This window comes from Urocitellus parryii, unplaced genomic scaffold (genome assembly GCF_045843805.1).
Source record: "Urocitellus parryii isolate mUroPar1 unplaced genomic scaffold, mUroPar1.hap1 Scaffold_91, whole genome shotgun sequence".
NCBI classification, from domain to species: Eukaryota; Metazoa; Chordata; class Mammalia; order Rodentia; family Sciuridae; genus Urocitellus; species Urocitellus parryii.
In genome coordinates, this window is record NW_027554225.1 from 351,450 (window position 1) to 379,212 (window position 27,763).

The window sequence follows — 27,763 nt, forward strand, 5'->3', positions numbered from 1 at the left end:
CTGTTCCTATGACGTTCCTTCTCCAATTACCTTCAGTGCATCAGAATTTAACCCTAGATCTCACTTCATATTCTCACCCTGAGTAACTGCAACTAGCCCTAAGTTTTTTTTTTTAATCAGCTGCTATCAATAAGAATCTTGAATATGTGTGTTTAAATTTTGATCCTCCTACTGAGATACAGATTCCTAATTTCAACTACCTCCTTGACATCTCCACCTGGATATATAGAATAGGCAACTCAAACTGACTAGATGGCAAGGCCAATTCTTGATTCAGCCTCCACACCCCCCAACAAAACCAACTGCACAGGTATGGTGGACAGTTTCACCTTTCACACAAATGTTCAGACTCTGAATCTAAAAATGGGGTTTGATACTTTTCTTATTCCAAATATATTCATTCTATTTGCAAGTTCTGCAGATCCAGTTTCAAATATAACCACAACAAGGCCACTTCTCAACACTTGCACAGCTACCATCTCATCTTACTCTCTGTCATGATCCCGCTAAGTCACAGGAGAGCCTCTACCTAGTCCCTTGTTTCTACTCTTCAGGAAAGGTGTGGTAGCCTTTAAAAATTATAAGTTGGATCCCATAACACACAGAACAGAACCCTTAGATAAGCCCCTGTCCTAAAGCCTCATCCTCCTTTCTTCTTCTAGCTCATTTTCTAGTGATTCTTCCAACAAGCCATATGGTTCCTGCTTCAGATCATTGTCTGTGGATCTGAAATATTACACAGTAAATGAGAGGGAAGAGAAAAGGAGAGGACTCAAGAAAACCTAAAAAAAAATCTATGCAGAAGATGAAATCAGCTGTCCAGAGAAGGATCTTTAAGTTTATTATCTTTTACAGAATTTATGGCTAAAGTTACCTTTCCTTAATTCTCCCTATGTTATTTCTTTCTGTATTTTACATGGCAGGGATATTCAATGGATGATCAGAGTTGACATTCTTAGCCCAGAGAATGAATAAAAGAAACTCGGCCTTCTTTGTATTTATCAGCTAGTTTGACTAGAAATAAGTGATACAAATCACTAAATGCATACAGGGGTGTGTAGCAAAGTGTGTCCTTTTCTAAAAATTAAGTAAGAGGCAGCAAATAAAATGTTGTTATGCCTGTGATCTAGTCACTGGGCCAGCAACCATAACATCTAGCCATGGCTGAGTTGCAACAGAGCACCCAGAATCTGGGCTATGGCTGTGTGCCACACTACCTCTCATGCAACACTGGAATGTGAACAAATTCCAACCAGCTCCTCAGTAGTAATAAACAGGCAAAAAACAATGGTCTAGTGTTATGCCATTGTTCACTGATATATGCATTCAACATTCCACGAATTGGGTTTAATAAAAACAGGCTTTAAAAGAAACTCATGGGCTCAGAGACTCAAGCATCAATCACAGCCCTGCTTCAATGAGAACGTGTACTTGCCAACACATAACATGAGGAAACAAAGGACAAAGGTAGAGATTCATCCTACTTCCTTAGATCCAACAGCAGTTGTGAATGACATTCTATTAACATCAGTATACATATATGAGTTCATCTAATAAAAGTGAAGTAAATAGCCCCACACCCTGAACAGAATAAGTAATTAACAATCACTCTCATGACAACTGTTTCTAAGTCAGGAGTTCATAGTTGAGAATGTGAGGAATAAAGTCTCTCATTTGGACATCATCTGCAATGATCCAAGTATACATACCTTTTGTGTGTGTTCATATAATGTTTCTCCACCTTTCCATGTAAGAAGAAAAAATGTGTATAATGTGAGTTACCTAAGCACACCAGAAGTAGTGGGTGGAACTGTTGTCCAAATTTTGAGGTGAATTCTGGGGGGATTACCCACTAAATTTCAAGACCAAGAATGTATTCCATATTTGTTGAACTGCCCACACTCAATGAAAATTACCCAAATGATTCCTAAACTATTTTTAAGGTGAATGTGGAGATGGATATAGCCTAATCTCCAAAGGGTTTATGTTTAGGGTGAAATAACTTCCATAGGTAAGAGTAAATCAAACAAAATATAACAAATGGGCAAAACCAAGGTAGTTGACAATTAAGCTTAAAGGGAAGAAGAGACTAACAAGATGCACCAGAAATGGCTTTTGACATGTCCCAGTAGTGAACAGGTGAAAGGTAGCAGCTTCAGCATGAACAGGGGCACATAAGTTAGGCAGTGAGAGTCCATTTAAAGAGGTATAAGAACTTAGGGAAAAGGAGATGCTGAGTCAGCACAACTGTTCCTCACTCCATGCTTTCCTTAATGGTGAGTACCTAGGAAGTATTTTGTTCTAGGAAGATTTGTTTGGCACAGAGTTTTTAGGACACATTATATTTGTGGGGGAATTTTTATGGACTACAGGATATTATGGACAAAGAAAATCTTCAGGTAGACTGAAATCCATTAGACTAAATAAAAAAATGGCAACATGTACACAAAATTTAGGTCTAAAAATAGATGCACCCAAAGTGGTTCACAGAATTTAAGGGCTGTGTGTGTGTGTGTGTGTGTGTGTGAGAGAGAGAGAGAGAGAGAGAGAGAGAGAGAGAGAGAGAGAGAGAGAGAGAGAGATACATATCAGACAGCAGGATTAAGAGCAAAAAATTAAGTTCCATTATAGTTTTTATAGCTTGGCATTTCTATTTTCCCTCTTCCCATGGGTTTGACCTATTAATATAAGGAAAAACTATTAGGGGCACTTTTTAAACACAGGAATTATATTTAAATGCACAATATAATATGCATAATGTGATTATAAGGGAATGAGACTGATTTCACAAATCACACAGAAAAATCAGATTCATTATGTAACAGTCACGCCTTGGGTAAATTATAGTCCAGCCACCAAGGGCACTAAATATGCACTTTAATTTGGAGTACAGTACAAAAGTAACCTCACTATCTCATGAGATGAATCATTTATAAATGCTAAAAGATACTAAAAAAGGTGCCCATATAAAGGCCAACTCTAATCTCATGTATTTTACAAATAATCTTAAATAAGCCACTCTCATTTTATACTCAGTTGAACCACATCTTCAACTAGTCTGTTTTAGTTTTTTTTTTTTATTGATTGTTCAAACATTACAGAGCTCATGATATATCATCTTTCATACATTTGACTCAATTGGGTTTTGAACTCCCATTTTTACCCCAAATACAGATTGCAGAATCACATCTGTTACATACTCACATTTTTACATAATGGCATATTAGTGACTGTAGTATTCTGCTACCTTTCCTATCCCCTACTATCCCCCCTCCCCTCCCCTCCTATCTTCCCTCTCTACCTCCTCTGCTGTTGTTCAATTCTCTTCCCCATTTTTCCCCTCCCCCTTGCCCCTCATAACCTCTTATAATTTTGTGTATCATTGAAGGTCTCCTACCATTTCCATATGCTTTCCCTTCTCTCTCTCCCTTTCTCTCCCCCCATTTGTCTTTGTTTACTGTTAGTCTTTTCCTCATGCTGTTTTTTTTTAATAAATAGGAAGAAGTTGTATTGATAGAGATTTTTATCATTTCATTCCTGTTTAGTGGGAAAAAAGTGAACAAGCTGAGTGAAGAACAAACCAGTATACTTAGTTCTGTTTCTGGTTCCAATGATACTGAATAATCTCTGAAATGCTTTGGATCTTCATTTCTTTAGCTGTAGAAGAAGGAAACCTTGCAAGAGGCCTATTCTGTTAATATCTTTTTTGCAGCACTGAAAATCTGCATACCCCATAATCCAAAATTCCATATCCTAGCAAGTCCCTGAGCAAATAGCTCCATTTAAAGCTGGATTTTTGTTTGCTCTGTGGTTTCAGAGCAGGCCTTATAAAGAATGCAATGGTTGTTCTGGGACAAAAAGCACATGAGAAAACCTTTAGAAATAAAGTTGTTTTTAGTATATTTCACATCCCAGGTAATTGTACACCAAAGGGCAACAGTAATTATTCAATAGTAATTATTCAATTGTCACTCTTCCTTTCAGTAGGTTAAAAAATTACACAGGCATTAATTAACTGCAATTTATAATCTAGGTGCTTTTCTTTTGATAAAATACACATGCCATTACAAAATGCAAAAGCAACCCCAGTTATTCTGTTTGAACCACACTATAGACCAATCAGATTTTTTTTGCATGAAGTAGATTTCAGTCATGTCAGCACTAATGTACCACGATAGATTCACATCCCTGAAGATCAAATGATACTACCCATATTTCCAGTTCCAAATTCCATGTCTCAAAGCCTTTAAACATAGTAGATGTCAAATAGAAAAGGTAAAATTCAAACTCCTTTGGAACACACTTATCTAAGAGTTCTTAAGAATTGTTTTAAAAGGAAGACAAAAGCAGACATAACTCTGGAAAATAAAATTATGCTTCTAGACACCTAAGGATACGGTTTACGTTTTCCCAGACATTGACCTGTGAGGACACTTCCACTATAGGGAAGATGAGCTGAAAACCTACCAAGTTCCTTGGGAGATACCTGGTTAGAAAACCAGTATGAGGCTATTTTAAGTTTAATCTACAAGGGAAAAGATGCTCCTTTAAATTTATGTCACATAGCCATCTTATTTTAAGATTGTAGTCATAAACTCAATTTTAATTTTTTTTTATAAAAGAGCCATTCTATATTTAACTTTCCTATCATAATGGCCATATGTAGACATTCTGTCGTAAGTTTTGGTTTCTAATGAATGACATTCTTTTTTCAGGTTCAAAGCCATTTTTCTTAACAGCCTATTTTATATGCACCCACTACCTTTTGATAATTCTTTCATGTACTAGATTTTAGACTTTAAAACAAGCAACTTTGCAGCATACCTTATTGTTTTTCTAGGCGGTTTTGACTCCCTTGATATTTGGTGAATTTTTACAAAAATAATGAGGTCAACCTTCTTTTTAACACTTTCAAAGTAACTTCATGCTATGGCAGATCTCTCAGTTCATGATGACACACTCATACTCAAGGGCTTATGACTTTCTCTGAAGAAAATTTTACTAAGCTCAAAGTAGAAACTCAAAAAGGAGAGACATGTGTAACACTATCTTAATTTTAAACACATTAGCAAACTAAATATAGGTCAATTCCATTTAGAATAAATTAGATTTATAAAAATTAAGACCTCTGAACTAAAACGTAAAGAGATATTAATAGTACTTCTTATTTGTGGGCAGCCTGGCTTTCCACTTCCTCCCATGCACATATATGGTAGGAGCTGTGAGAACTGGGTATAAATGTGCATTTAACAAGCATCTTACACATCAAGGACCTCATGATATTACTTAAGCATTTCTCTAGCAAATTATGTGAATGAAGGTGAAGATCTGCTTAATGGAGATATTAAGCCAAGATATTTAAAAGGTGAAGTTGACATTTCACAACATAATTAAATAGAGTATCACTAACAGCATAAAATTTACCATGAAAACATTTGGTTTATAAAATGTTTAATTTACCAGCAGGTTGCAAGAAAATGTCTATTATAAAGAAAGGGACAATATAGTTTATGACTAAGTATTGCCACTTAGATTTGAAGATGGGTACCTTGTTTTGAAATGCAAACATTCCATTCTCTCAACTTACAACTCTAAAGAAGGCAAAAAAAATCCAGATTTTTAACATTCCTTTCTTAACTGGCCTTTCCTCTTCTCATGCCTTCAGAGAATAAATCTGCAGAGGTTTTTTTTATTTTATTTTTTCCTGTTGTTGTTGTTAAATTCATAAAATCATTGCATTACTTGTTTAAAATATAAAAATCTATTTTGGACATAAGCCTTCTCATTTTATGCTACTTTGTTTTCCAAGTTAACTAAATCACAGTATTAGATGGAATGAATGAGGCCTTTTTAATTTTTTTTTTCTTTCCCACCTGAAAGGAAAACATACAACTCTGCTTGTTTCTTTAGTTTCTCACTGAAGATATGCTCATGGCTCCTTAATAAAAACATGACATCAAGTTTCCATTTCCCATAATTCCTTTTGCTTAGTGAATAAAGTCATAATAAGTATGTCAGAATGAAAACAGGAATAAAGTTCTTTTGAGCTGATGGAAATGCCAATGCAGCTTTTTTATAAGTGGAAATACTGACTGTCATCAAAACGGATTGGGTGGCTCCAACAGAGCCTATATTACATCTGATTCACTGATCCCTTTAAAATTCTTGCCCCCAAACTTGGGTGCAACACAAAACCTTCCTGAGACCTGCCAGTTCTTTTGTCAGTTTGCAAAACAAAATACAATGTAAAAATAAACTTTTTTGGGGGAGTATGAAATAGCATTTATGTTTGGACAAATCTCTCCCTTTTGGTTATCTTACCCACCTGTTATATCTAGTTTCTTTAGCTAGTAACTATCTGTCATTTGTCATTGAGTTATCGAAGTAAGAACATTTATAGTTCTCTTAGATTTCTCTAAAGAAACAATTTGGGTGAAAAGTCAATAATAGATGTATTTTGTGTATCCATCAGCACTCCAAGTACTTATGAGATAATTAAAATTGGTAAGGAGTCATTGGTTTTATACCCTAAGTGGGGAAATAAATCCAAGATTAATGTCAAAAAGAGTTGTATTCACTACATGTTAAATACAAAATTTCATGGTTAAAAAATGTACTCTTTGTAAAATGGAAGATACTCCAAATGCAACTCCCCCCCACCATAATTTTGTAAATGGGTATGTACAGTATTTTTAAAGAGTGCCTTTTTTTTAACTGACATTAACACACTGAAACTTTACCGGGTTATAGGATGGGGCTGTTCATCTGGAAGTAGAACTACTTGTAACAATGGCCTGCAAGATAGCTTGTATCCCCCTTTCACCAATCAATTTTCTGGCTCAGATCATAGGTTAAGTTGTTTAGAATAGCCTAGGAATACTGTGGGAAGCACTGAGAAAGCTTCAGAAATATTTCAGGCAATGCTGAATCTTAGGGCAACTTGCAAAAACTTGGAGACAAGTGTCGAAATGTTTTTGGACAGAAAAAATGAAAACAGTGTCTTGGAATGATGACCTAAGTTAAAATATGGTTTGAAATTGTGAATGAAAATATGGAGACTCACAACACACCAAATTTCTTTATGGCTTCCTGTGCCCTTCATATGAACTTCCTGATACAAAGTTTGAAGAAGAGGTTCCAAAAATCTTTAAAAACCTTGGGTATGAACATTATATTTCTTAGTCTGGGGAAATTATTGGAACCTAAAAACCAAATTCAATAAATTTAATATTTGAGTTAGAAAAGTTACATGTTTTAAAATGATTATTGTGAACAGTACATATAGAATGAATAGAAGAGGAATTATACTGTGGATATATTAGTCTGTTTTGTGTTTGTACTGTATAACAAATACTGAAACAAAGTAACTTATAAAGAACAGGCATTTATTTAGCTTATGGTCTAGGGGGTTAGAAAACCCAAAAGCATGGTATCAGCATCTGCTCTGCACCTTGTGAGGGCTGGATCAAGACATGGAAGAGGGTATCACATGGCAAAACAATACAAATGTGTCAGAGAGATCTGACTTTTATATTAAAGCCACTCCTTCAATAATATTCCTCTAGATGGATTAATCCATTCATGTGGGCTCTGTAAGTCACCTCCCAAAAGTGCCACCTCTGAGTATCATTAACATCTGACTTTATGGATTAAGTTTCCAATCCATAAATTCTGGGAGATGAACATTCACACCATAGCAGTAAGTTAGTACAGAACTACATGTGATAGAGCATGAAGCCCTAAACTGCCGAAGTGATGGGGTAGAAAGTACAGGCTGGTTACCACAGGTTTTTATTTAATAAATATTTTATTTAGTTGTAGTTGAACACAATACATTTAGTTTAATTTATTTTTATGTAGTGCTGAGAATCGAATCCAGCACCTTGTACATGCTAAGCGAGTGCTCTACTGCTGAGCCATAACCTCAGCCCTGGTTACCACAGATTTTATGGAAACAAAAACAACATCATTGAGGTCTAATGGAGTGAATATGAATTTGGAAATGGCTAAATAGAGTAAGCACAGTGTTGGTTTTGGGGATGAGTAGTTCTTACAGGTGGTTTATTGAATTTAGGGAAACAAAAGATCTTTTGATAGGACTCCAACATATTGATTATAAATCAAATTCCACATGTTAAGGGTTTGTAGATACAAATTAATCTGCAGAGAAGAAACCAAAAATACACAAAATCATTTTGAGAGTTAGATGACTAGCACAGAAACACAACAAAATATTTTCTAAACAAGTTAAAATAATAGAATATGGGGAATTTTAAAAACATAACTTCTTGCTTAATTTGCCCATTATTTTTACCATATTAATATGAGATTTTTTTCTCCCCCTGCAGGTATCCTTTTGCACTATCCAAAAGTTCCATGTACACAGTGGGAGCCCCTCATACCTGGCCTCACATTGTAGCAGCCTTGGTTTGGCTAATAGACTGCATCAAGGTATTTGGTTTCACCTTTTAAATGTACACATAGGAAAGTTTGGGCTTTTTCTCTAAAAGGTACTCCTATTTCTCTCCCAGTCTTGCTTTTGCCACTTATCTCAAGTCTGCTTCAAAGTTTTCATTTTTCAAAGTACATTTAAGTTCCTGAGACTATCAACATATGTCATGAGAGGTGAGGGAGATAAAGTTCATGTTGGCAAAGAAGCTGGGACTACAAGTTCTCCCCACTATACCCAGCTATTACTTTAATTTCCCTTTTTAGGGTTCCTCCATACAGACAATTGTCAATATTAAACAAATCAAAACCTCACACACGCTAGGCAAGCACTCTGCAACCAATCTATACTCCCAGCCGCATTGTTTTTAATAGTTGGCAACATAACAAGCAAAAAAAAAAAGGTAAATAATATTTTCACATTTGCATTTTGTGCTATTTTATTTGTTTTTGTTGTTGTCATTTGTTTTAACTGTGTTATGGATCAATTCCAGGTGATTGTTAGGTAAACTGTCTATCATTGAGCTATATCCAACCCAAGATTGCCATTGTCTAGTTAAAAAATAATTAATTTAGGGCTGAAAGTATAGCTCAGTGGTAGACCACTTGCCTAGCATACATGAGACCCTTGCTTCCATCCCTAGCACTACAAAAAAAAAAAAATAACAACATATAAAGAAATTAGCCCCTGTCTATATTATGCCCTGGTTTTTCCTTTTGATTTTATGTACCATGTTTTGACTATTCTGAATTATGAATTTTCATCTAGTCTAATGTAGTCTCTTCCTTTTGTAGCTTCTGAGTTTCCTGTCCTACTTAGCAATATAATTTTTAAAACCAGTATGGCCCCCTGACATTTTCTTGGTCATCAAAAGCCCTTAAGTAAATGTAAGTAGGCAGTGGGTGGATGGATTTTGACCCAAGAACCATGCTAGTACATGGAGCATCAGCAGTTGTCAAAAAAAAAAAAAAAAAATATATATATATATATATATATATATATATATATATATATATATATATATATATATAAATCCAATACCAGAGTCCATTAATAAAGCACAAATTACTGAACTTTATATATAACATTTAGACATTTAACTTGTCTCACATACTCCATGGACATGGTAATCACCTCTGCATTCTTGCTATCAGATATCCCTATTAGCACTGGAATACTAACCTTATTCGCCTAAGCATCTTAGTATTTTGTTATGTGTTTGTGAGATAACACCTCCAGATGTACAGGAACTGCTATGACTGGTCAGAGAGAGACCTCTTTTTTGTACAGTCCTAGGATGTCCATCTAGGGCCTCACACATTCCAGGCAATCATTAGAGCACTGAGCTTCATTCTCAGCCCTTTTTATAACTTATTTTGAAACAGTCTTGATAAATTGCCCAGGCTGGACTCCAATTTGTGATCCTCCCACCTAGCCTCCTGAGTTGCTGGGATTACAGATACTGCATCCAGCTAGAAAAAGAGATCTCTTGAGATGCCTCCAAGCCTATTATTTAGGTTGGAATCCCCTCTTTCCTATCTTGCTTTTCTCAGTGTGATAAAATTGAACACTGCAACAACATATAATCCATGAGACACTATAGGTTTCTTGTTCTAATTGTCTTTCCCATTTAATCTTAGAAATTTTATTCACACCTGGGAAGGTCTCCTTTATTCCCTGGTGTTTTTTTGTTGGTTTGTTTTGTTTTTGTTTGTTTGTTTGTTAGTTTTAATTCCTCCAGTTATTTTTCCTAGTATTTTATGGCTTATTTGTGTTTTTCTTCATTTTTTTTGTTTTTTGGTGATTGTGTTTTTTTTTTTCTTCTTTTTTGAGACAAGGTCTCACTGTGTTGCCCAGTCTTATTTCAAAATCCAGAGCTCATTTGATCAGCCTTCCAGATAGCTAGACTCCAGGTGTATGCCGATGCACCCAGCTTTGTGTTGTTTGAAACATTTATACCTCTGAAATTTATTTTAGCTTAAGAAAGAGAAAGCATTTTTTTTAAATAACTCACTCATATATCTTAGTAACATTTACTGAATAACCAACCTATTGTTTCCCAACAATTTGGAACTGTTCTTAATGTATTCTTAGATCCGTTTTTTCTTTTCTCCTATCCCTGCAACATGGGCATTCCAATTGCTTTGTTTTCTAACATATTTTATATAGTAGAGGCAGGTTTTTTTTTGCTTTTCACAAGTTATCTAGCTATTCTCAGATCCTCACTTTTAAAGCCATTTTGCTTTTGCTCCCCATTGACATCACATTGAATTCATAGATATATTGGGGGGAGAGGATTTCTATCTTGACAATATTCAGCATAATCATGTGGAAAAGTAGTCAATCTCTTTTTTCCTATCTCTTTTGCTCCTTCAGTTTTATTATTTAGTTTTAATGTATTAAGATAGAGATAATGTTTTTCATGTTGAAGTTCATCTGCTTTAATCAGGAATGGGTAAAGGGTGTTGTATGCTTTTGCAGGATCTATTGAGAGTATGCTTTTCCTCTTGACCTGATTTCCTAATAGCCTCTGTTTGATCATTGTTTATTATTCTTTTGCTACACTCCCAAATTGCTTGTTAATATTTCATAAAGTTTGGTTTCTCCTTTCATTCTCTCTATGCCTCCTTTCAGAGCTTGGCACATAATCAGTTTGAGTGGCAGTAGTTTAAAAAGTCCCCCATCTCCTCTACTGATGACCATGAATAGGAGGGTTGTATGTGCCCCTAGAGTTCCCTGGTAGCCTTTGTTTAATGATCAAGGGGGCAGAGCCTGACTTATCTCATATTCCTCTGCATGCTTTCTGCCTGAAGTTTCACAATCTTGAGAAGTGGTAGTATTTTGCAAAAATGTAATCTTTAGCTGAAAAAAAAATGCCTCAAGTGTATTTGCTGTACTGGAGACTGAACTTGAACTTAGGAAAATTTCTATTAAACAATAAAATGTTATGTGTTAGCACTGGGTCACATCCCAGCTGTTTTATTTTTTTATTTTGAGATAGGGTCTCACTAAGTTGCCTATGCTGGCCTTGGATTTCATAATTATTCTCCTTTATCCTCCCAAATTGCTGAGATTGCAGGTGTGTACCATCATGCCTAGCTATATTCCTTTTTATCTCTGTACAATTTTAAGTTCCAACTATTTCAACCAAGTCTTCTCATTTTAAAACTCTCAATCCTTGCAGTTGAGGCTTCTATAGTTCCTGGAGAATCTGTCTATCTCTGTGTATGGCTCTCCTTGAACCTTGCAGAGTAGTAACAGTTTTCACAAGGACATTTGACATTAAACTTCTATTGTTTTCTTGGGCTCTGTCATACATGTCTCTCAGACTTCATTAAACCATACTGTCACCTTAGGCCCTGTGAATGAAAGACAAGGCAAAAAATGAATTGATAGAGCTCCCTGCATCCACCCTAGACATACAGAAAGTCTTCAGTGCCTTGAGATTAGGGAAAGGGTAGAAGGACAGGCAACTCTGGGCTAAGAACAATGTCTTTCCAAAATCCTGTATATAAGTCCCAGGAAAAGAAAATTTCCCACCAAAAACCACTTTCATTTATTACTTTCAAATTTCAATAACTTTAGTATTTCTGAAATTTTATTTTGTAAAATTCAATTTAAAGTTCATATTTATACATGAGATTTACCAAAATTGAACTCAGAAGAAATAATTATTAGTTCATCTTTTCTATGGCAGTTCTGATTTGAATTCTTAGAGTTACATTAAATTGTGTAAATTCTCAATAGATTAATAGCTGTGTAAGGGTCACATGTTTTTCTCTATGGAGAAGAACTAAATATGGAGCACTTTTTTCCAAAATTTTAAGGGATTTTTTTTTTTACTAAAATTTTAAGGATCATGTTTTAAGATTCAATATAACATCCCAGGAAAACAAACTTTCAGTCATACAATTAAAAGCTTCTAAAAATGACACTAAAAAACAAATTTCAGGGGCGAGGGTGGCGAATTAATGGTAGGACACTTGTATAGTATATATGAGGCACTGGGTTTTATACCTGGCACCACAGAAAAAATAAAACGAAAGGTATTGTGTCCACCTACAAAAAAAAAACTATTAAAAAATTGAGCCAGGATCATTGGAACACACCTGTAATTTCAGCAGCTCAAGAGGCTCAGGCAGGAGGATCACAAGTTTGATGCCTGCCTTAGGAACTCCATGAGGCCATAAGTAACTTCATGGGATCCTATCTTAAAAAAAATAAAAAAGGACTAGGAATATAGTTTCATGGTAAAGAGCCTCTGGATTCAATCCCTAGAACCACCCTACCCTAAAAATTGACAAACATGAAAGCCATGTTTTTCACATCTAGACAATCAACTTACTATGCTGTTTATTTGCTAACTAGATACAAACTGCCATGAAAGAAAGCTCACCTTTATTTGATGATGTACAGCCATGGGGAGAAGAAACTGAAGATGGAATTATGCATAATAAGATAAGATGTTTTATGTTATATAAGATTTCTTTTCCTCCTCTTATAGAATGAAAATATTAATGATATTTTAATGTAGTTGTTAATACAAAGGATAACAAATTGAATCTTAGAATATTACACATAGGTTCTTTATTTTGTTCTGACTTTTTAGTTTAGGCATATTGTCACTTAGAGTTACCATGCATTTTTTTATAGAACTATATACTTTTTTTTATACAACTATATATTTTACTGAAACCTAAGCTGTGTGACAAGCCTCCCCTCCTCCATTTCCTAAAATATGCCAATCTATATATCCAAATGGAATAAATACTAGATCCAAGGAATAACTTTTAAATGTTGAGATTATGCACTTGTGTTCCCAGCATACATAAAAGATCAATTACCACACGGGCCCCTGGAAGAAAAGCTTTCTATCTCTAATTTTAACCTTCAATCTTTGGAGCCTTTATCACCAAAAGAGAGTGAAAATAATTCCATTCTCATCTTTTATTACCGCCTGGTCAATAGTTCAGAGATATATCAACTGATGTGGTATTACTGCCCGCTTTTTGAGCAAGAATATGCATGTCCTTTAGTACATCAGCAGTGATCCCAGCTGGAACTGCTTCTTGAAAGCCTTTGATCTTACCCTAGAGAGAGTTCTCCCACATTGCAACATATGTTCTCAGCTACATTTAGTTGTACCTCAGTTTCACCCAAATATAATTACCACCTATTAACTGTTAAATTTCTTGACATTCATCCAAAAGGTTTAAACCATTAAAAGTTATTCTTTCCATCAGAGCTATTATTTCAAATGATTAAATACGGAGAAACACTTTGGAATCTATAAAGTGCTATTTTTAATTATAAAGAGTTTTCACTGTATTAAATTCACCAGATTCTGATCCTCAGCTTTGTGGGTCTGTAAACTCATTTTTTTTAATCTGTAAGATTAAAATTGAATAAGCTTAGGGAAACTTATTCACTATTACTAAAAATCACAAGAGACTGATTTGAAGTCGAATGAAAATATATTATTTTATCATCAGTGGTAAGTCTGTCCAGTTATAGGAATACTTGTACTATCTATTTAAGGTACTCCGTCCATAGCAACCAAGTAATGAGAAAATTGCTTGTAAGCAAAGAATTAGCACAAAGGGAATTGCTTTGCTTTCTAATAAAAATACTCATTCTCAGGAACCAAAATACCCGATGATAACAAAATAGAGTGTTACTTTCTCTTGGATAAATATTAAAAATTTTGATGCTCTACTGTTTAGATCTCTACTTACCAGGCTGTTTTTGAGCTGGAAGTTGCAATGTGATTATAGCAAGTTTCCTTGTTTTTTGAGCTTGAAATTCTGAAGATATTTTAAAATAGGAAATACATATTTATACTTCTTATTTATACCTGGCCAGTCATGACATGAAATGTAAAAAAACATTCCCTTATGTTCTGCTGTTGATGTACATTCCTGAAGAGTAACCAGGTCAATTTCAGCTTTACCATATGGGAAAGGAAGCAAGATAAATGACACACTTTTTTTAAGAGAGGAATGTTCCTAGTAATCTAATACTACATTTAGATGTAGCATGCTGAGAATGTATAGCATATAGGTTTCTGTCTCTTAATCGTACACATTTATATAACTACTCAGTGTTTCTGACATTTTTTATTCAAAATAAATTTTTATTTAGAAATGTGGAACAAACTAACAGAATTATGACTTTATTTTTAAAATCTGCTTTACCCAACCAGTTATTTTTGGACTACACCATAAAATGCTATGAGAGTTTCATGAATGGTGCTGACAGCTTTGAAGAGATGAATGAAGAGTTGCAGTCAAAGCTGAGTAAGTATTCTCATATCCAGTGTGTTTGTCTTCAGTCATTTACCTCTGCTCTTGGTATGGTAGTTTATTTTGCCATATCTAATATTCATAAGAGCTCTGTACTTTAAATGCATACAGATGCCTGCAGATTTTTTCTTTGGTAGAGAAAAGTAGTAGTGGAGTACAGAATACTGGTGTTGATGTCAGTCCTAAAGTTTCTTAGTGACTGTGCACTCAACAAAAATCTTCATCACTCTGACAAAGCTTTGCAGGATTAGATGGCAGTATAATACCAAACACAACCAGCAGCATTGAAAGTAATTAATAAATGTTATTTCTCTAAACAGAGAGAATGTCCTTGCTTTACTATTTGAAAACTTAATTAGTCAAAAGACCTAAAGTCTCATTTTAAATTCGTAGAAAGTTAACAGATCATTGTATTTCTAAATAAAAAATATTTTTGTATTCAGTATAATCTGGTGACAGCCCAATATATTTACTGGCTAACTCTAAAATGATCCAGGGACATTATATTTTATTGTTCCTTAAGTTAGAATTACCATGTATACAAAATGTCAGAGAAAGGTAAAATAGATTAAGATATATGAAGCTGTTCCTTCAAAAACAATCGAGTCAATCAAAACAGGATAATATCACCTCGCCACTCATGGCATGAAATTTAAAAAAAAAAAAAACATTCCCTGATGTTATGCTGCAGATGTACATTCCTTAAGAGTAACCAGGTCAATTTTAGCTTTACCACATGAGAAAGAAAGCAAGATAAATAACACTTTTTTTTTAAGAGAGGAAAGTTCCTAGTAATCTAATACAGAATGCATCTAGTGAGATATTTTATGTTTCTCTATATAATTAAGCATATAAATTAATTCATTCATTTACCCATTCAAATTTTTGTTGTATATCTAGTATGTGTTAGGCATCATTTAGACACTGGGGATACAGTAATAAATACGAGATTAAAAGAATTCTTGCCCCTATAAACTTACATTCTAATAGAAAGAGAAGTAATAAATAAACAACTATAAATCAAGTGGTGATTAATGCTATGGAGAAAAATTCAAGTTAGGGTATGGGGAATAGAAAGTATAGTGCAGGGCTGGGATTGTGGTAGAGCACTTGTGTAGCATATGTGAGGTACTGGGTGCGATCCTCAGCACCCACATAAAAGTAAATAAAATAAAGATATTGTGTTCATCTACAACTTGTCCACTGGACCTACCCAGAGGCTGAAGCAGGAGGATTATACGTGTAAGGCCAGCCTGGGAAAAACTTTGTGATTTGACCAGAGAGATAGAAGGCAAAAAATATTGTGGCCTGAGTCTTATGAAGTTTTTTGGGTTTTGTCTCCAGAGGATTTATATAATGTAGATGCTTCCAAGCTGGAATAATTAGCATCGAAAAACAAAGCATTGAATGAACAGATTGCAATATTGGAACAAGAGAGAGAAAAAGAGCCGGTTAGTAAATGTGTTTATGTACTTCCTTGAGAGCTCTTATAGATTCTTGGTCTCCTTAGAGAATACTGGCTGTTTTTATAAAAAGTTTTTTGAATGAGCTAACAAAGTAAGCTTCTTAAAAGTTAAATATTACATAGAATAAATTCCCATTGAAAACATGTTTGATATCTATGGAGTTTCCCCCCCCCCTTGGGATCTATCAATCTTTGACTAACAGTGTTCAGAATATGATGAAAGGTTTCTACCTTTTTACATAAGACCAGAAATAGCTTTTGAACAAAGTCCTCATGGTATATATCTCCAAGGAACAATATTAACAAAAAGCCCTGAGTTTTATAATTACTATAAAAAGGAATAGTGATATATCTGATTACATATAATCCTAAGTGTTTTCTAAAGACTAAATTAGAATACTGATATTTTAATTTGATTTTGTGTATTACTAACGAAGCACCCAGGCTGTTGTATAAAATAAACAATTTTAAATGATTGTTTTGTTTTTTTTTTTTCCTCTTTGGCCCTTGTGGGGATTTTTTGTTTTGTTTTTTTCTATTCTAAACTGACTTATTGAAAAGTCCATGTCTTTATATAGGTAATAATAATATAGTGCTTTTTCATTTGATTCCTCCTAAAATGAAAGGGAATGCTGATTAAACTTTCTCTAAGATGAATTTAATAACATTGTTTTCTTTTAAAATAAAGTATGGAATGATTATTGATGAGAATAACTAATTTAATATTATTTTCTCTTAAAGAACCGTCTAGATTCATTAAGGAATTTGAAAACTTCCTTACAAGCAGATGTTCAGAAATATCAGGCATACATGAGCAATTTGGAGTCTCATTCAGCCATTCTGGACCAGAAATTAAATGATCTCGATGAAGAAATTGCTAGAGTAGGTAAGCACAGCAAATGCTGAAAGAAATCATTCAGATGTGTATTGTCCAATATATGCCAAGACCTTTGTTATCTATATCTATTTTGTTTCTATGGTAAATTTTTATAGCTGGTTACCAATTTTCCAATGCCTTTTCTGTTTTCTGAAGCTGCTGTAACAAATTACTGCAAACTTGGTAGTTTAAAACAATAAAAACTTACTCAGTCTATAGTAGTTACTGAGGTTGTATGTTCAAAAACCAATAGCACCACCCTCCCCCCAAGGACTTAGTGTGAATCTGTTCCTTGCCTCCTCTAGCTTTTAGTATTGGACAGTGTTCCCAAGCTTGTATAAACATCACTACATTCTCTGATTCTCTGCCTTCATCTTTATATTGCCTTCCATGTGTGTCATTTTTTTTTAAGATGATGAGATGGAGTTGCCAGATTACCTAGGCTGGCCTTAAACTTGCTATCCTCCTACCTAAGCCTCTCAAGGAACTGGGATTAAATGCTTGTGCCACTATGTTCAGTTCTCTTCTGTGTGAAGTCTCCCTCTGCTTTGATGTCACAAGGATGCTTGTGATATTTAGAGCCCACATAAATAATCCAGAGCTATCTGCTTGTCCCAGTATTCTTAATCAGATCTGCAAAAATCCTTTTCCAAATAAAGTAATGTGTACAAGTTCCAGAGATTAGGACTTCATATATTTGTGTCACCATCATTCAACCTCCTCCACTTTTTTAAGCACAAGCTCTCGAAAGTCAACAGGGACCTACCCTAAGAACTCATGCTGCCTGATATGTGTGTGTGTGTGTGTGTGTGTGTGTGTGTGTTATTCTATATTTTTTCGATTCTGCTTTGTAATTAATAAGCCAGACTCTTGATCTCTGCCTGTTTCAGTGTGTTCTGTCTTACTCTCCATTGCTACAAACAAAAGCAGCTCAGCAGCTAAATCTGAAAATATGCAAATACTACAATTCTCAAGAAGAAAAAGCACAACTAAAGAAACCTTGTTTGTATCCTGAGTCTCCCTATCTTTGTTTTCATAAACACATATCCATCTTAATTGTGAAGTTGGCAAATAGTGTGGCACAGGTATTTGATAGCATCTAGAAGGAGAGCAAAGGAAGGTATCTACAAATCACAAAACTGTTGGGCTACAGTTTAAAAGTAAATACATGAAAAATTATCCATTACTTTCTCAGAAATTGGCCTTCTTGTATTTTATTTTAGGACTTTATAAGTTGAGTCTGTACCATGCAGAAATTATATAGTTAATCCTCAGGAATTTTGATTTAACTCAGTCTATGGAGTATTGATCATCTGTCAAGTCAAGGCTTGTAATTATCCCAAGAATTTGCTAAATCAGTTTTTTTCCAAATGACTGTGATTATGTATGTTTAATTTGCTCTATACAAACTAAACTAGTCACTATCCTTTGTTTGTTCTCCATCATGACAAGGAACCATAACTAATTTATTATTCTAATAATGTTTGTAATGTAATTAAGTCAATAATTTCTAACATTAATACAGAGTCTGTTCCTTATTAGCATATAATTAAGAGAATTGTCATATTTCCTACTTATGAAAACTTTTTCCCAAAAGTTGCAAACTGAATAGATAAGAGAGTAATACTTCAACTATCATTTGTCATTTCAAAGTGGTTTAGTTTGAGAGCTTAATTTTTTAACAATTAACCTAAGATGTCTTAATTCTTGGGAGTATTTTAACTTTCTTGATTATTTAAAGCCATTTGCAGCCAAGAATGTAAAAGAAATATTTAAACTCTAAACATATTTTTGAACAGGCATTTGTGATGAATACATAAAGTTTTACCTAAATCAACATTAATTTATTTTAAGTTCAGATGAGGAGCTTCCCAAATATTGGGCTTGGGCTACAGATAGGTTATAATAAAGTTGAGCCAGATATGGGGTACACACCTGTAATCCCATCAGCTCAGGAGGCTGAGGCAGGAAAATCACAAGTTCAAAGCTAGCTTTAGCAACTTAGCACAGCCCTGCAACTTAGCAAGAACTTAGCAAGACCCTGTCTTAAAAAAAAAAAAAAAAAGAAAGAAAGAAAGAAAAAGAACTGGGGATATGAGTAAGTGGTTAAACAACTCTGGGTTTAATTCCTGGTACCAAAAAAAAAAAAATGACATATTGGTCCTCTCAGCACTCAAGATGATGTTCTTTACCCAGTTAGTCAACTCCTTCCCTTTATCCCAACCTGTTATAAAAATATTATCATATCTGTGTAAGGCATGAGTGATAGGATGTTGGAAAATACTGATTTATTTAAATAAAAACTTTATCTTTTAAAATATATTTTAGATATTCATGGACTATTTATTTATTTATTTATATGCAGTGCTGAGAATCAAGCCCAGTGCCTCACACAGGGTAGGCTAAGCAAGCGCGCTACCACTAAGCCAGAACCCTAGCCCTAAAAACTTTATTTTAATGAAATAAAGTTTTTATATTTGTGGATATGGTTTTTCTGGCTATTTGAAGAGTCATCTATTGGGCCTGGAGTTGTGGCTCTGTGATAGAGTGCTTGCCTAGCATGTGTGAGGTACTGGGTCTGATTCTCAACACTGCATACAAATAAATAAAAAATAAAGGTACACTAAAAACTAGATATTTTAAAAAATAAAAAAATAAAGTTTAATTTAAAAAAATCATATATTAAAAGCATTTAAATGAATATTAACAGAAACAGACTATCCCTCTTAAGTACAAATATTCTTAATTGTAATTATTATGTATTAGGTTACAGTTTTTTCATATACTACTTTCTGAAAACAATAGTAAGACAACAGAGAAATAAGATACTAACAGAACTTTAACTGTATTATTTCTAAGAATATTATTATCAAAGTGAGACCTAAATTAGCCAAAAGAAGAAGAAATATGTATATACACAACTTGGATAGGTAGACATCAGTCCTGTTAAATAATGGCATCAGTTTTCTTTTAGGAATTGAAGAATTTAAAAGTTTTTTTTTTTTCCAATTCAGAACTAGAATGTGAAACAATAAGACAGGAGAATGCACGTCTACTGAATGTTGTTGATAACCAGAAGTACTCAGTTGCAGACATAGAATAAATCATGAAAAAAATGATTTGCAGCAAACCATTAATAAATTAACCAAGGATCTGGAAGCTGAACAACAGCAGTTATGGAATGAAGAGTTAAAGTATGCCAGAGGCAAAGAGGGGGTAAGTCGTACCATTTTTGGTGGCAACTCATCAGAGTTGACCTTTTTAAAGGTCTGTTCCAATTAAGAAGAACTTGGAGGTAGACTAAATTGGCTAAAGAGGTAAAATTGTCTAACATTGACATTTAGCATGACTAAAATACTCATTACTTTTATGTCAATTCAGTAACACTTTCTCACAGTCATATTTAAGGTATACTGTATTTTATAACAGTGAACAAAGAAATAAACAAAAAAATCTCTCTTAAAACCATGAAATAATTTGTATAAATCCCATCTGTAGAGGGATACAATTCTGTAACAGCCACCATGTGCCACTTACTCTGCTGGGCATAGGGGAAATAAAGATAAAAATGTAAAGACTCTTCCATCAAGAAACATCTGACCTAGCCCAGCATAGTTGCAAATGCTCATAACCCCAGCCTCTCAGAAGGCTGAGGCAGAGATAACAAAAGTTTGAGTCCAGCCTCAGCAACTTAGCAAGACAGTGTTCCAAAACAGAAAATAAAGATGCCTGGCCATGTAGGTCAGTGGTAGGGTTCCCCTGGGCTCAATCCCCAGTACAGTACTACCCAAAAGGAAGAAAGGATTCTCCTTATATTTTCTATTGTGAGATCAAATTCTAATAGATATTTGCACAAGGTGCTAAGGAAGCATATAGTATAACTAACCCAGATTTAGTGTGCATGATGTGGGGAAATGGATGAGAAGGTTTTTAGAAAAGGCTTCCTTTAAGAGATAACATTTCAAATTGAATTAGGAAATATAAGAAAGAATTAACATGGCAACTCTTTTTTGCATGAATTAGCAAAAAAAGGAATATATGGGAAAGCTCAGACTAAGCAGCCTAATGTACAAGCTTTTCTTGTAGTTTAAAAGACCAAACTTTTCTTGTAGTTTATAAGACCTGAAAACTCTCAGAGTTTCATAGTTTTAAAAATTATAAAGAAGTATAATTACCTCTTCAGAAAAGTGTTATTTTTGGTAATGTGAAAAATGTGTTGGAAGGGAGCAAAACAGTTAAATAAGGATCTGTATCAGTAATCTAGGAAGAAATTACAAGCTAAATTTAGGTAATGCTAATAGGGATTCTAAGAAGTGAGTGGATTCTAGCTACTTAGGAGGTACAGTAAATGAGATAGTTGAAGGAGAAGAGGAACAGCCATGTCTCTAGCTTGCACAGTTGGATGAGTAATAGTACCACTCACTTGCGAATAGAAGAGAAATAAGAAATAAGTCAGGAATGGGGATAGATGTAATGTTTATATGCGGCATCCAGGGCATAATAAATTATTGTATATATGGGTTTAGACTTCAGCATAAAATAACCAAATTACTTAGCCTAAGCTTAATTTTATAGATAATACTTTAATATTTTAGCCAACATTGTTGATAAAGTAGACTTTCTGGCCATATGAATTTTTAGGTAATGAAAAGTTACTCTTATTTTTGTAGGCAGTCTTCATTATTCCTGCCATACTTAATTTTCATGCATTCTTTACTCTTGCTTATAGCCTATTAGTTCCAGTTATCTTTTTTTTTTAATAAAAAAAGGGTTTAAAGGGCTTTTTTTATTTAATGGAGAAAAATAGAGAGTAGAGAGTTTCAGACTTACATTTTTGCTTTAAAGTTTTTCATTCTTTGATTTTCATTTATAATGTTTGCTTATTGGTAGATTTAGTTTGAAAATCTAAACCTTAATGAGAAAAATTTAGCATTTGATTTTTGTTCCAAAATAATGATTTTTTTTATCTTATAACCTCTAGTACTTTCCTTATTACAGTTTTTTTAAAAAAAATTTTAGTTATATTTGAATGCAATATCTTTATTTTGTTTGTTTATTTTTATGTGGTGATAAATATTGAATCCAATGCCTCATATGTGTGAGGCAAGTGCTACACCAGTGGGCTACAACCCCAGCCAGTATTTATTACACATTTATCACATGAGAAAAAGTTGTTAAAGCACAGCAGCTTAGTTTTCCCTAAGGGGGAAATACTAGTTTTTATTCCTGGTCAGATTTATAAACTGCATTATAGACATAATCAGAGAGAATTTGGGTTTTTTGTTTTTGTTTTTGTTTTGTTTTATTGTTTGCAGTGGTGAGGTTCAAACCCAGTGCCTCTCAAGGGCTTTATCACTGAGCTACATCCTCAGTCTGCAGATAGTTTCTTGAACATTCAGATTTTAACTGATTTATGGAAAGTGTGAATTTTACACACCGACATATATGAATCTCAATATGAAATGGACAGTTCAATATTAACAAAGCTTTACCTCGTTCCTTTACCCTGTTTTACATAATTTTGCTCTTTCCTTAGCCATCTGTTTTCTTTCTTCTTCCTGACATTGCTAGGTAAACTCTCCACTTGTGCATCAAGGAGAAAAAGGGGAATTTATAGGAAATAGGTGTTGGAGTTGTAGCTCAGTGATAGAATGCTTACCATACTTGAGGCTGTGGGTTCAATCCCAACAAAGAGAAGGAAAGGGAGATGGCCTCTGGTGGTCAAAGTCTTCAAACCTAGCCTAGAATTTCATAAACCTCGGGTTTAGCCCTGGATTTGCCACTACCCACCTATGTGACCCTGTCATGTCATCTAACCTCCCATAGTCTCCATTTGCTTCTTCAGGAAATTAAACATGGTTAGACTTAATCAGTGTATCTGAAATTAATTACTTCACTACACCTTATTTCACCAGCACTGTATAATAAAGTGAAATCTAAGTTTAATAAACTACAATTAGTATTTGGATGATTAGGCTGAATGGAGAAAAAAAATGAGGAAGTGGGAAAGCAGTAGACTGGGGATGAGCCATAGCAAGGCCATGGACAGTGCAAACAAAACTTAGAGAATTGGGTTCCTCAGAATTAGTTAAGAGAGATATTAAGGATGGTGGCAGTACACAAAAGATCAGTATGAACATTTCATTCATTTATCATCCTACCCCAGGACTAATTTTTGTTTCACATCTCAACTCTGGTATTAGCCTTCTGGAGTTCTTTGTTGAGATGGACATTGTACTAAATCTATATTCATCAGGAAAGAGTGTAATAAATTTTTGCTGTTGGAATTGATGAGGGAAAGAGAAACTAGAGACACATGTGTCACACATATGCTTTCCGTACAGTTTGAAGAAAAGAACAGAAGAAACTACTCCCAGCATCATTTAGCATAAAGACAAATAGAACTACATACTTTAATGATTCCAAGAGAGCTAGTATATTATAGTAAAGGAATAGAAATTATTTCCTAATTTATTATTAGAAAAATCTTAATATACAAGTAGTATTGCTTTGAGATCTAATGCTTTTTTTGAAATTAAAAATTATTTGCCATTGCATTTCTTTACTCAAAATTTATGAATATATAATAGTTATCAAAAACTAAGTACATATTAAATGGAGAAAGCACTATAAATATAAGTTTCCTAGAATCCGCCATTTATTTATTCAATCAAATAGTAAGCATCTACTATATGTCAAGCATTGTTGTAGATACAGTAGAGACAGCTGTTTTCATGGTGATTACATTTCAGCAGTTAAAACGAGCGATTTTTTTTGTCAGTTAGTGATGATTGCTATAGAAAAAAAGAAAAGTGAGGTTTGAGAAAAAACATTGGGGCTACATTAGAAGGGAAAACTTTCTGATAACATAATTTAAACAAAGCCCCATTGGAAAGAAGGAGAACAGGAAATGTGACATACGTTACTAAAATATTTTTATCGATACAGTTAAGATAGAATTTTGAAACTTAAATAATTAAATTTCACTTATTTTATTTTTTATTTCTTTTTTTTTTATTGTTGGTCGTTCAAAACATTACATAGTTCCTCATACATCATATTTCACAGTTTGATTCAAATGAGTTATGAACTCCCAATTTTATCCCGTATACAGATTGCTGCATCACATCAGTTACCCTTCCATTGATTGACATATTGCCTTTCTAGTGTCTGATGTATTCTGCTGTCTATATTATTCTCTACTATCCCCCCTCCCCTCCCCTCCCCTCCCCTTTTCTCTCTCTACCCCTTCTACTGTAAATCACTTCTTCCATTTGAATTATCTTGTCTTACCCCTCCTTTCCTCTTATATGTCATTTTGTATAACCCTGAGGATCGCCTTCCATTTCCATGCGATTCCCCTTCTCGTTTCCTTTCCCTCCCACCTCTCAACCCTGTTAATGAAAATCTTCGTCTCAAGCTCTTCGTCCCTACCCTGTCCTTGTTTCCTCCCCTTATATCAGAGGAGTCATTTGGTATTTGTTTTTTAAAGATTGACTAGCTTCACTTAGCATAATCTGCTCTAATGCCATCCATTTCCCTCCAAATTCTATGATTTTGTCATTTTTAAATGCAGAGTAATACTCCATTGTGTATAAATGCCACATTTTTTTAATCCATTCATCTATTGAAGGGCATCTAGGCTGATTCCACAATCTTGCTATCGTGAATTGTGCTGCTATGAACATCGATGTAGCAGTGTCCCTGTAGCATGCTCTTATTAGGTCTTTAGGGAATAGACCGAGAAGGGGAATAGCTGGGTCAAATGGTGGTTCCATTCCCAGCTTTCCAAGAAATCTCCATACTGCTTTCCAAATTGGCTGCACCAATTTGCAGTCCCACCAGCAATGAACAAGAGTGCCCTTTTCCCCACATCCTCTCCAGCACTTATTGTTGTTTGACTTCCTAATGGCTGCCAATCTTACTGGAGTGAGATGGTATCTTAGGGTAGTTTTGATTTGCATTTCTCTGACTGCTAACGATGGTGAGCATTTTTTCATGTACTTATTGATTGATTGTATGTCCTCTTCTGAGAAGTGTCTGTTCAGGTCCTTTGCCCATTTATTGATTGGGTTACTTGTTGTCTTATTGTCTAATTTTTTGAGTTCTTTGTATATTCTGGTTATTAGGGCTCTATCTGAAGTGTGTGGAGTAAAGATTTGTTCCCAGGATGTAGGCTCCCTGTTTATCTCTCTTATTGTTTCTTTTGCTGAGAAAAAACTTTTTAGTTTGAGTAAGTCCCATTTGTTGATTCTAGTTGTTAACTCTTGCGCTATGGGTGTCCTATTGAGGAATTTGGAGCCTGCTCCCACAGTATGTAGATCATAACCAACTTTTTCTTCTATCAGATGCCGTGTCTCTGATTTAATATCAAGCTCCTTGATCCATTTTGAGTTAACTTTTGTGCAAGGCGAGAGATAGGGATTCAGATTCATTTTGATGCAAATGGATTTCCAGTTTTCCCAGCACCATTTGTTGAAGATGCTATCCTTCCTCCATTGCATGCTTTTAGCCCCTTTATCAAATATAAGATAGTTGTAGTTTTGTGGATTGGTTACTGTGTCCTCTATTCTATACCATTGGTCCACCCGCCTGTTTTGGTACCAGTACCATGCTGTTTTCGTTACTATTGCTCTGTAGTATAGTTTGAAGTCTGGTATCGCTATACCGCCTGATTCACACTTCCTGCTTAGTATAGTTTTTGCTATTCTGGGTCTTTTATTATTCCATATGAATTTCATGATTCTTTTATCTATTTCTACAAGAAATGCAGCTGGGATTTTGATTGGCATTGCATTGAACTTATAGAGAACTTTTGGTAATATCGCCATTTTGATGATGTTGGATCTGCCTATCCATGAGCAGGGTATATTTTTCCATCTTCTAAGGTCTTCTTCTATGTCTTTCTTTAGGGTTTTGTAATTTTCATTGTATAAATCTTTCACCTCTTTTGTTAGGTTGATTCCCAAGTATTTTATTTTTTGGGGGGATATTGTGAATGGAGTAGTTGTCCTCATTTCCGTTTCAGAGGATTTGTCGCTGATATACAGGAATGCCTTTGATTTATGCGTGTTGATTTTATATCCTGCCACTTTGCTGAATTCATTTATTAGCTCTAATAGCTTCTCTGTAGACCCTTTTGGGTCTGCTAGGTATAGAATCATATCATCTGCAAATAGTGATAATTTAAGTTCTTCTTTTCCAATTTTTATCCCTTTAATTTCTTTCGTCTGTCTAATTGCTCTTGCCAGTGTTTCGAGGACTATGTTGAACAGAAGTGGTGAGAGAGGGCATCCCTGTCTTGTACCAGATCTTAGAGGGAATGCCTTCAATTTTTCTCCATTCAGAATGATGCTGGCCTGTGGCTTATCATATATTGCTTTTACAATGTTGAGGTATGATCCTGTTATCCCTAATTTTTCTAGAGTTTTGAACATAAAGGGATGCTGTACTTTGTCGAATGCTTTTTCTGCGTCTATCGAGACTATCATATGGTTCTTATTTTTTAGTCTATTGATGTGGTGGATAACATTTATTGATTTCCGTATATTGAACCAGCCTTGCATCCCATGGATGAATCCTACTTGATCATGGTGTATAATTTTTTTGATATGTATTTGAATCCGGTTCGCCAGAATTTTATTGAGAATTTTTGCGTCAAGGTTCATTAGAGATATTGGTCTGTAGTTTTCTTTCTTTGAAGTGTCTTTGTCTGGTTTCGGAATCAGGGTGATGTTGGCCTCGTAGAATGAATTTGGAAGTTCTCCCTCTTTTTCTATTTCCTGAAATAGCTTGAAAAGTATTGGTGTTAGTTCCTCTTTAAAGGTTTTGTAAAACTCTGCTGTATACCCATCCGGTCCTGGGCTTTTCTTAGTTGGTAGTCTTTTGATGGTTTCTTCTATTTCTTCTATTGTTATTGGTCTGTTTAGGTTTTCTATATCCTCCTGGTTCAATCTGGGCAGATCGTAAGACTTAAGGAATTTATCTATGCCTTCACTATCTTCTATTTTATTGGAGTATAAGGCTTCAAAATAGTCTCTGATTATCTTCTGTATTTCTGAAGTGTCTGTTGTGATATTGCCTTTTTCATCCCGTATGCTAGTAATCTGGGTTCTCTCTCTTCTTCTCTTCGTTAGCATGGCTAAGGGTCTGTCAATTTTATTTATTTTTTCAAAGAACCAGCTTTTAGTTTTGTCAATTTTTTCAATTGTTTCTTTTGTTTCAATTTCATTAATTTCAGCTCTGATTTTGATTATTTCTTGCCTTCTACTTGTTTTGCTGTTGTTTTGCTCCTCTTTTTCTAGGATTTTGAGATGAAGTATGAGATCATTTATTTGTTGGTTTTTTCTTTTTTTGAGGAATGAACTCCAAGCAATGAATTTTCCTCTTAGGACTGCTTTCAATGTGTCCCATAGATTCCGATATGTTGTGTCCGTGTTTTCATTTAACTCTAGGAATTTTTTAATTTCCTCCTTGATGTCTTCAATAACCCATATGTCACTCAGCAACCTGTTGTTCATTCTCCAAGTGATGCTTGATTTTTCCTTTCTTCTTTTATCATTGATTTTCAGTTTCATTCCATTATGATCAGATAAGATGCATGGTATTATCTCTACCCCTTTATATTGTCTAAGAGTTGCCCTGTGACATAATATATGGTCTATTTTTGA

The 27,763-nt window shown here is 34.4% G+C and overlaps 1 pseudogene; it reads left to right on the plus strand.

Moving 5' to 3' along the window:
• Positions 1 to 252: 252 nt before the first annotated feature.
• Positions 253 to 27,763, plus strand: part of LOC144253086 (kinetochore protein NDC80 homolog) — a 42,745-nt pseudogene continuing 15,234 nt past the window's right edge.